Genomic DNA, 10,000 nt, shown 5'->3' on the forward strand with positions numbered 1-10,000 from the left:
CCAACTAGTCTTAAAGAGTATGAGTAATAGAGTCAGAGATGAATAATACAAGAGAGAGGAAAGAAAGAGAAAGAGAAAGAGAAAGAGAAAGAGAAAGAGACAGAGAGAAAGAAAGAAATTAAAAGGAAAAGAAGATAGATGATAAAGAGAGAGAGAGAGAGAGAGGAGGAAGAGTAGAAGAAAGCCAGCAAATTTATTCGAACGACATACTTCGTTCTACGGACTTAGCACATAGCTCTCGCCTAGCACATAGCTCTCGCCTAGCACATAGCTCTCGCCTAGCACATAGCTCTCGCCTAGCACATAGCTCTCGCCTAGCACATAGCTCTCGCCTAGCACATAGCTCTCGCCTAGCACATAGCGCTCGCCTTGCACCATTCACTGCTTAATAACTACTGCATATAATAAAGTCACGATTGCTCATGTGGTAAAATAGTAATGACACAATCATTTTGTTTAAAGGTATGCAACCAACATTACACAAAACGCGCGCTAAAGTTGCCTAAAACCACGAAGTACTACGTATACTTTAATTGTAACGCAACTGGTTTCACAGTAAACGTGTATGAAAATTGCCTATATTCAAGAAGTACTACATTTGTTTAAATATTGTATTACTGTTACGAAGTACGACGTTTAAATATTATGAATTATTTTTAGTTGTATATAAAATCATAGCTATTTTTGTAAATTAATAATGCAACCCGCAATACACCAAATGTGTATTAATATTGCCTAACTTGTACGAAGTACAACGTTCATTTAAGTGCATTAAATATGGTGCTCTGTGTGATGAAATACGACGTTCATGTGACCATAAAGTAACAAACGAAGTACGGCGCTCACAAATGCAGCACTCAAAATTATTGTTTCATTGCACGACGTTTGCTTTGTTTCTGACTGCGACGAAATGCAGCGTTCATTTGACTTTGTACATAGTACAGACGAAGTACGACGTTTGCGAAGTACGGCACTCAAAATCGTGATTTTCATGTACGACGTTTATTTGCACGTCCTGCCGACTGCGACGGAGTACAGCGTTCAATTGACTTTGTACATAGTACAGACGAAGTACGACGTTTGCGAAGTACGGCACTCAAAATCGTGATTTTCTTGTACGACGTTTATTTGCACGTGCTGTCGACTGCGACGAAGTTAAGCGTTCATTTGACTTTGTACATAGTACAGACGAAGTACGACGTTTTCGAAGTACGGCACTCAAAATCGTGATTTTCTTGTACGACGTTTATTTGCACGTGCTGCCGACTGCGACGGAGTACAGCGTTCAATTGACTTTGTGCATAGTACAGACGAAGTACGACGTTTGCGAAGTACGGCACTCAAAATCATGATTTTCTTGTAAGACGTTTATTTGCAGTTGCTTCCGACTGCGACGAAGTACAGCGTTCAATTGACTTTGTACATAGTACAGACGAAGTACGACGTTTGCGAAGTACGGCACTCAAAATCATGATTTTCTTGTAAGACGTTTATTTGCAGTTGCTTTCGACTGCGACGAAGTACAGCGTTCAATTGACTTTGTACATAGTACAGACGAAGTACGACGTTTGCGAAGTACGGCACTCAAAATCATGATTTTCTTGTAAGACGTTTATTTGCAGTTGCTTCCGACTGCGACGAAGTACAGCGTTCAATTGACTTTGTACATAGTACAGACGAAGTACGACGTTTGCGAAGTACGGCACTCAAAATCATGATTTTCTTGTACGACGTTTATTTGCACTTGCTGTCGACTGCGACGAAGTTTAGCGTTCATTTGACTTTGTACATAGTACAAACGAAGTACGACGTTTGCGAAGTACGACACTCAAAATCATGATTTTCTTGTACGACGTTTATTTGCACTTGCTGTCGACTGCGACGAAGTTTAGCGTTCATTTGACTTTGTACATAGTACAGACGAAGTACGACGTTAGCGAAGTACGGCACTCAAAATCGTGATTTTCTTGTACGACGTTTATTTGCACGCGCTGTCGACTGCGACGAGGTTTAGCGTTCACTTGACTTTGTACATAGTATAGACGAAGTACGACGTTTGCGAAGTACGGCACTCAAAATCGTGATTTTCTTGTACGACGTTTATTCGCACGTGCTGCCGACTGCGACGAAATGCAGCGTTCATAGTACAAACGAAGTACGACGTTCACAAAGTGATGAAGTAAAACGTAAACAATAAATAATAATAATGCAACCCACAATACACTAATTGTGTATTAAAATTGCATAACCTACACGAAGTACGACGTTCAAGAATACTAAAGAATTTTATTTGTGTTGTATATAATGAAAAAACAGCAAATTTTTTTGCAAATTACGTATCTGTAAATAAATGTAAACATTTAGCAACTAATCAAAATTGTTTTTTTTGCCTAGATATTAAAGTAAAACATAAAAATACATTAAATTTATAAAATGCAACCCGCAGCACACTAGATGTGCATTAATATTGCATAACCTTCACGAAGTACGACGTCCAAAAATATTAATTTTTTTTTATATTGAGGTTAAAAGTGAGAAAACATAAATTAATAATAATGCAACCTGCAATACACTTAATATGTACTGATCTTGCATAACCTTTACGAAGTACTACGTTCAAGTATAAATTAATATTATTGTGACTCGCAATACACTAAATTTGTATCAATATTGCATAACCTACACGAAGTACGACGTTCAAGAATATTAAAGAATTTTATTTGTGTTGTATATAATAAAAAAACAGCAAATTTTTTTGCAAGTTACGTATCTGTAAATAAATGTAAACATTCAGCAACTAATCAAAAATGTTTTTTTGCCTAGACATTAAAGTAAATCATAAGAATACATTAAATTTATAAAATGCAACCCGCAGCACAACAGATGTGCATCAATATTGCATAACTGTTACGAAGTACGACGTCCAAAAATATTAAATTTTTTTTTATATGAAGGTAAAAAGTGAGAAAACATAAATTAATAATAATGCAACCTGCAATACACTTAATGTGTACTGATGTTGCATAACCTTCACGAAGTACTACGTTCAAATATAAATTAATATTATTGCGACCCGCAATACACTAAATTTGTATCAATATTGCATAACTTACACGAAGTACGACGTTTAAAAATATTAAATGTTTTATTTGTAGTTTGCATATAATAAAAAAAAAACAAATTTTGATGTAAATTACGTATCTATAAATAAACGTACACATTTAACAATTAAATAAACATAGTATTTTGGCCTAGATATTAAATTAAAACATAAAAATGCATAATATTTATTAAAATGCAACTTGCAATACACCAAATGTGTATTAATATTGCATAACCTTTACGAAGTACGACGTTCACGAAGTACGTCGTTTACGAAGTGCGACGTTTACGAAGTACGTCGTTTACGAAGTGCGACGTTCACGAGGTACGTCGTTTACGAAGTGCGACGTTCACGAAGTACGTCGTTTACGAAGTGCGACGTTCGCGAAGTACGACGTCTACACATTAGGGCACTCAAAATTATTGTTACGTTGTACGACATTCAGACGTTCCAACTGCGACTAACTACAGCATTCATTTGACTTTGCACATACGACGAACGAAGTACGACGTTTACGAAGTACGGCGCTTAAAATAATTTTGTTTTTATTAATTAATTATTTTTTTTAAAACAAACGTTTTTATAATTAAATTTTATAATGGTTTAAATATAAAATATGACTTTTTAATATTATCAATATTTAAAATATTTTCTCCCTTTTGTGTGTATGCCTTATAGTTATAGAGCTGTGCGCTTCGGTAGACGTCGCCTGTGGAGCTATGTCAGTGGAGCGGTGCGCACATCCAATACCGAGCGGCTGCCTCGATCGGTGTCGCGCTGGTATACATATGGTAGTGGTGTGTGTCGATGCGTTGAGTGAGGCGATATGAACGGTGTAACGGTTTAGTCGAAGTTTATCATAAATGACGACGACAAAACGACCGATTATGTATACGTTCTGCATTTGCTTCCAATTTATCGACGTTTATTGCACATTTCCGCTATCGAATTCGAATAGGGCTTTGCTTGCGAGATTGCTTTATTTTGTGATTTTGTGGCTCGCCCAGTTCCCCACAGCGAGATTGCGGATGCGGCAAAACGTATTCTCTTACGTTGGCGGTCCTTATGCAATCAAACTTTGTTGAACTAACAAATGTTTGTGATTTAAACAAACAAAAATAATAAATGCGTCAACTCTCTAATATCCGAGCGAGAATATTTATATAATATTCGTAACGTTTATGGATTCGAAAGAATTTCATAAATTCACGTCGCATTCAATCTTGCGAAGAGTGAAGAGAATGTTTGAACTTTTAAATCGGCAAAGGTAAAAAATAATATTATAAATATTATTATTATGCCTTTATTGACCGATATATGTGTTGTGGTGTTTAACGACTACGACGACGATGATGACGATACATTTATCTCTATATCGTACGAAGAAAAGAAGAAACAGCGTGGCGTTACTTTCTTATATGTTAGATTGTTTCGCACAAACGCGCATATTCTTCATCTTTATAAACGATGATGATGAGTATTTTATTCTCTCGTCTGTCTCAAAAAACACAAAAACACAGTTCCCTGGTTGATCCTGCCAGTAGTCATATGCTTGTCTCAAAGATTAAGCCATGCATGTCTCAGTACAAGCCAAATTAAGGTGAAACCGCGAAAGGCTCATTAAATCAGTTATGGTTCCTTAGATCGTACCCACATTTACTTGGATAACTGTGGTAATTCTAGAGCTAATACATGCAAACAGAGCTCCGACCGGAGACGGAAGGAGCGCTTTTATTAGATCAAAACCAATCGGTGGCGGTTTCGCCGTCATCGTACAACTTGGTGAATCTGAATAACTTTACGCTGATCGCACGGTCTCGCACCGGCGACGCATCTTTCAAATGTCTGCCTTATCAACTGTCGATGGTAGGTTCTGCGCCTACCATGGTTGTAACGGGTAACGGGGAATCAGGGTTCGATTCCGGAGAGGGAGCCTGAGAAACGGCTACCACATCCAAGGAAGGCAGCAGGCGCGCAAATTACCCACTCCCGGCACGGGGAGGTAGTGACGAAAAATAACGATACGGGACTCATCCGAGGCCCCGTAATCGGAATGAGTACACTCTAAACCCTTTAACGAGGATCAATTGGAGGGCAAGTCTGGTGCCAGCAGCCGCGGTAATTCCAGCTCCAATAGCGTATATTAAAGTTGTTGCGGTTAAAAAGCTCGTAGTCGAATTTGTGTCCCGCGCCGCCGGTTCATCGTTCGCGGTGTTAACTGGCGTTTCGCGGGACGTCCTGCCGGTGGGCTTAGCTCGAGAGGGCGGCCCAACTCAATCCCGCCGCGGTGCTCTTCATTGAGTGTCGAGGTGGGCCGGCACGTTTACTTTGAACAAATTAGAGTGCTTAAAGCAGGCTAAAACTTCGCCTGAATACTGTGTGCATGGAATAATGGAATAGGACCTCGGTTCTATTTTGTTGGTTTTCGGAACCCCGAGGTAATGATTAATAGGAACGGATGGGGGCATTCGTATTGCGACGTTAGAGGTGAAATTCTTGGATCGTCGCAAGACGGACAGAAGCGAAAGCATTTGCCAAAAACGCTTTCATTGATCAAGAACGAAAGTTAGAGGTTCGAAGGCGATCAGATACCGCCCTAGTTCTAACCATAAACGATGCCAGCTAGCGATCCGCCGACGTTCCTCCGATGACTCGGCGGGCAGCTTCCGGGAAACCAAAGCTTTTGGGTTCCGGGGGAAGTATGGTTGCAAAGCTGAAACTTAAAGGAATTGACGGAAGGGCACCACCAGGAGTGGAGCCTGCGGCTTAATTTGACTCAACACGGGAAACCTCACCAGGCCCGGACACCGGAAGGATTGACAGATTGAGAGCTCTTTCTTGATTCGGTGGGTGGTGGTGCATGGCCGTTCTTAGTTGGTGGAGCGATTTGTCTGGTTAATTCCGATAACGAACGAGACTCTAGCCTGCTAAATAGGCGTATTTCGACATCCCAAATGCCGGCTGGAGCCGGGTTCGCCCGGTCTCTATGTGCGGTTTTTACTGTCGGCGTACAAACAATTCTTCTTAGAGGGACAGGCGGCTTCTAGCCGCACGAGATTGAGCAATAACAGGTCTGTGATGCCCTTAGATGTTCTGGGCCGCACGCGCGCTACACTGAAGGAATCAGCGTGTCCTCCCTGACCGAGCGGTCCGGGTAACCCGCTGAACCTCCTTCGTGCTAGGGATTGGGGCTTGCAATTGTTCCCCATGAACGAGGAATTCCCAGTAAGCGCGAGTCATAAGCTCGCGTTGATTACGTCCCTGCCCTTTGTACACACCGCCCGTCGCTACTACCGATTGAATGATTTAGTGAGGTCTTCGGACCGGTGCGCGGTGGCGTTTCGACGTTGCCGATGTTGCTGGGAAGATGACCAAACTTGATCATTTAGAGGAAGTAAAAGTCGTAACAAGGTTTCCGTAGGTGAACCTGCGGAAGGATCATTAACGTGTAAATGTTGTTGTTTAGTTGTCACACATACACACACATTTTGTCTGTGCTGATCAACAAAAAACACACATACATACACTATTCGTATGATGATCAATTCTCATACAAAATTCTTTATTATGCGTCGAACGGAAAAGCAACAACGGGTCGTCTTGCATTAAGCGGATCTGTTGTTACGTTTTTCGATTTATTTTATAAATCGATTGTAAACGTGCCGTAAACGACGTTTTCAAAGAATTTTTTCGAACATTAACACGAATCAATATTGTCGAAAGATGGTTATGTGCTAACGTTTTATTATTGCTTTCGCAGTGCCGGTCTTAGCGTATTTCCATCATCGTATTCGCTTCGAAAAAAAGTACTAATACACAGTGGTGGTGTATAATTAATGTGCAAGAGATGTTGTTGTTGTTGTTGTAGTATTTGTATATGGTTGGAGTTATTTATAATAACAAACAAGAATGAATGAATGAATAATAATGGTGTCTGCCAATACGATCGTACTTTATGTACACGACTAAAACTTTATACATACAAACCATAATAATAAATAAACTCGAAACAACCAACAACAAAATTAATACGCTACTGTACATACAAATACACATTTATACATACCATCATTTTACTTAACCGATGGTGAGTGATGTTTGAAAAATAAACGCTTAGGCTTACGGTTTTGTAAGCCAGTCTTTGCGTATTTTCTTCATCGTATTCGCTTCGGAAAAAAGAAAATAAAGATGGTGTATAATTAATGTGTAAAAGAGATGTTGTAGTTGTAATTTAATTTGTAAATGGTTGGAGTTTATTAATAAATAAAAGGGGCTGTCTATTCGTCTGTACTTTATGTACAAGACTAAAACTTTATACATACAAACCATAATAATAAATAAACTCGAAACAACCAACAACAAAATTAATACGCTACTGTACATACAAATACACATTTATACATACCATCATTTTACTTAACCGATGGTGAGTGATGTTTGAAAAATAAACGCTTAGGCTTACGGTTTTGTAAGCCAGTCTTTGCGTATTTTCTTCATCGTATTCGCTTCGGAAAAAAGAAAATAAAGATGGTGTATAATTAATGTGTAAAAGAGATGTTGTAGTTGTAATTTAATTTGTAAATGGTTGGAGTTTATTAATAAATAAAAGGGGCTGTCTATTCGTCTGTACTTTATGTACAAGACTACAAAAACGTTTTATAACAATAAAAAGCTCGAAACAACCAATAACAAAATATACTACTACTATACTACTATACATACAAACGCACATTTATAAATACATAAAATCAATTTACTTTATCGATAGTGAGTGATGTTTGGAAAAAAACGCTTAGGCTTACGGTTTTCGGGTACCTGGGTTCCGCATGCGTCGAAGTAATAATTTACTTTAACGACGCGACGAACCGTAGGAATCTAAATAAAAAAGTTTATTAACTTTTTTAGATTCTGTGGGTTTTAAATGATATACGCCCGACTGACGAAGGAACGTTTTGCACTGCCTGTGCTTTTCTTTTGATTCGTTTTTATGTCGACGGACGTTCTTAGAATGCCCACCAAACGACGTATCACACAAAACACCCTACAATTGTATTGTTTGGTAAATATTGTTGTGATTAAGTTTGTAGCTGTGGCGTTTGTTTGAAGAAAACGTCTGGTTTTTCGACATATTTTCTATTTAATAAATATACATAATGCTTATCGCAAAAGGAGCAGAGTTTTATAGACAAAGTTGATAGAGAAAAAAAACCTAATAGATATATATACGTATTTATAAAACGTTAATATCATCGGGTTATTCTTTATGTAAACTTAAACTATAACTGCATACTCTTTTCGATAAGTAGAAACAAATGCCACTTTAATTAAATAAAATATTATAAAATATAACGCCGAACGTTTCTTTCGATTGGTCCGTTTCTCACATATACATCACAATTGTAATAACCTTAAGTAGTTATTTTTGTTGTTGTGTGATGATGAAACGATTTCGATGTGGAACGGTGCGTTATGTAATAATATTTTAAATTTGTTTGAAAAGATTACCCTGAACGGTGGATCACTTGGCTCGTGGGTCGATGAAGAACGCAGCTAATTGCGCGTCAACTTGTGAACTGCAGGACACATGAACATCGACATTTCGAACGCACATTGCGGTCCTCGGATATACTGTTCCCGGACCACTCCTGGCTGAGGGTCGTGTCAATTTCAAAGACTGCTCGGTTTTTGTCTTAAACACAGCGCACAATGTTGTGTAGACAATTACGTCGGAGCGTGTTGGGTGCAAATATGACGCGTTACTATAATTGTTAATTGATTGTCGGTTGTCATAATAAAATATTATGCAACGTAGACAACAATAAAAACAATATAAATAATAACGCGGCATCCTAAAACGCAATAGCGGCTGACATTCTTATTAGTTTGTTGGTACAAGTTGGTTTAGACGTAGCACGTCCGATATTAAAAAGCAGCCACAACGCTTAAATTTCGAACGAAGCGATCGTCGTGTCCGAGACGTTAAAGTTGTTTATATGCATATTTTATGCACTATAATTAACAACAACAACATTCTCGCAACGACGTCAGATCGATGTTTGAAATTGTTTGGAGGCAGCCATATAAACGGAATACGTGTAATTATCGTCTGACAAAATAAAGGCAAATTTATATTTGCGACCTCAGAGCAGGTGAGACTACCCGCTGAATTTAAGCATATTATTAAGCGGAGGAAAAGAAACTAACTAGGATTTCCTTAGTAGCGGCGAGCGAACAGGAAAAAGCCCAGCACTGAATCCCGCGGCCGAAACCGGACGCCGGGAAATGTGGTGTTAGGGAGGATCCGTCATCCCGAGATTGTGCGACGCGTCCAAGTCCATCTTGAACGGGGCCACAGCCCATAGAGGGTGCCAGGCCCGTAGTGACCGTTGCCGATAACGGGAGGATCTCTCCTCAGAGTCGGGTTGCTTGAGAGTGCAGCCCTAAGTGGGTGGTAAACTCCATCTAAGGCTAAATATGACCACGAGACCGATAGCGAACAAGTACCGTGAGGGAAAGTTGAAAAGAACTTTGAAGAGAGAGTTCAATAGTACGTGAAACCGTTCAGGGGTAAACCTGAGAAACCCGAAAGGTCGAAAGGGGAGATTCAGCGTGACTCGATAGCGGCGCTAAATGATCATGCGACGAACGGCGTACGCGTCGTTCGCGCCTTTTGTTTATGCGAACCGAAGTCGAACGCGTGCACTTCTCCCCCAGTAGGACGTCGCGATCCTTTGGGTGTCGATCTAAGGCCCGCGGTGGAGCCCGTTCGAACGGTTCGCCGTTTCGGACGAACCCGCGGTGTTTCCCGGTCGACTCGCTCGAAGGTATGCATATGGCGCCGGGCCGCTACACAGTTAGCGTCCGACCATTGGCAAGCGCGTTCGTTTATGACGGTAA

The 10,000-nt window shown here is 39.8% G+C and overlaps 3 non-coding genes across 3 annotated transcripts in view; all 3 read left to right on the forward strand.

Annotated features, from left to right (window-relative positions):
• Positions 1–4,624: 4,624 nt before the first annotated feature.
• Positions 4,625–6,547, forward strand: LOC135267806 (small subunit ribosomal RNA). Its single transcript, XR_010336178.1, has one exon. It is a non-coding gene; the product is annotated as a small subunit ribosomal RNA (ribosomal RNA).
• A 2,058-nt stretch (positions 6,548–8,605) lies between these two features.
• Positions 8,606–8,762, forward strand: LOC135267804 (5.8S ribosomal RNA). Its single transcript, XR_010336176.1, has one exon. It is a non-coding gene; the product is annotated as a 5.8S ribosomal RNA (ribosomal RNA).
• Positions 8,763–9,238: 476 nt separating this feature from the next.
• Positions 9,239–10,000, forward strand: part of LOC135267803 (large subunit ribosomal RNA) — a 4,039-nt gene continuing 3,277 nt past the window's right edge. The window contains exon 1 of the ribosomal RNA XR_010336175.1: positions 9,239–10,000. This exon is cut by the window's right edge and continues 3,277 nt beyond it. This is a non-coding gene — a ribosomal RNA (large subunit ribosomal RNA).

Source organism: Tribolium castaneum, unplaced genomic scaffold, assembly GCF_031307605.1.
Source record: "Tribolium castaneum strain GA2 unplaced genomic scaffold, icTriCast1.1 ptg000098l, whole genome shotgun sequence".
Lineage (NCBI taxonomy): Eukaryota > Metazoa > Arthropoda > Insecta > Coleoptera > Tenebrionidae > Tribolium > Tribolium castaneum.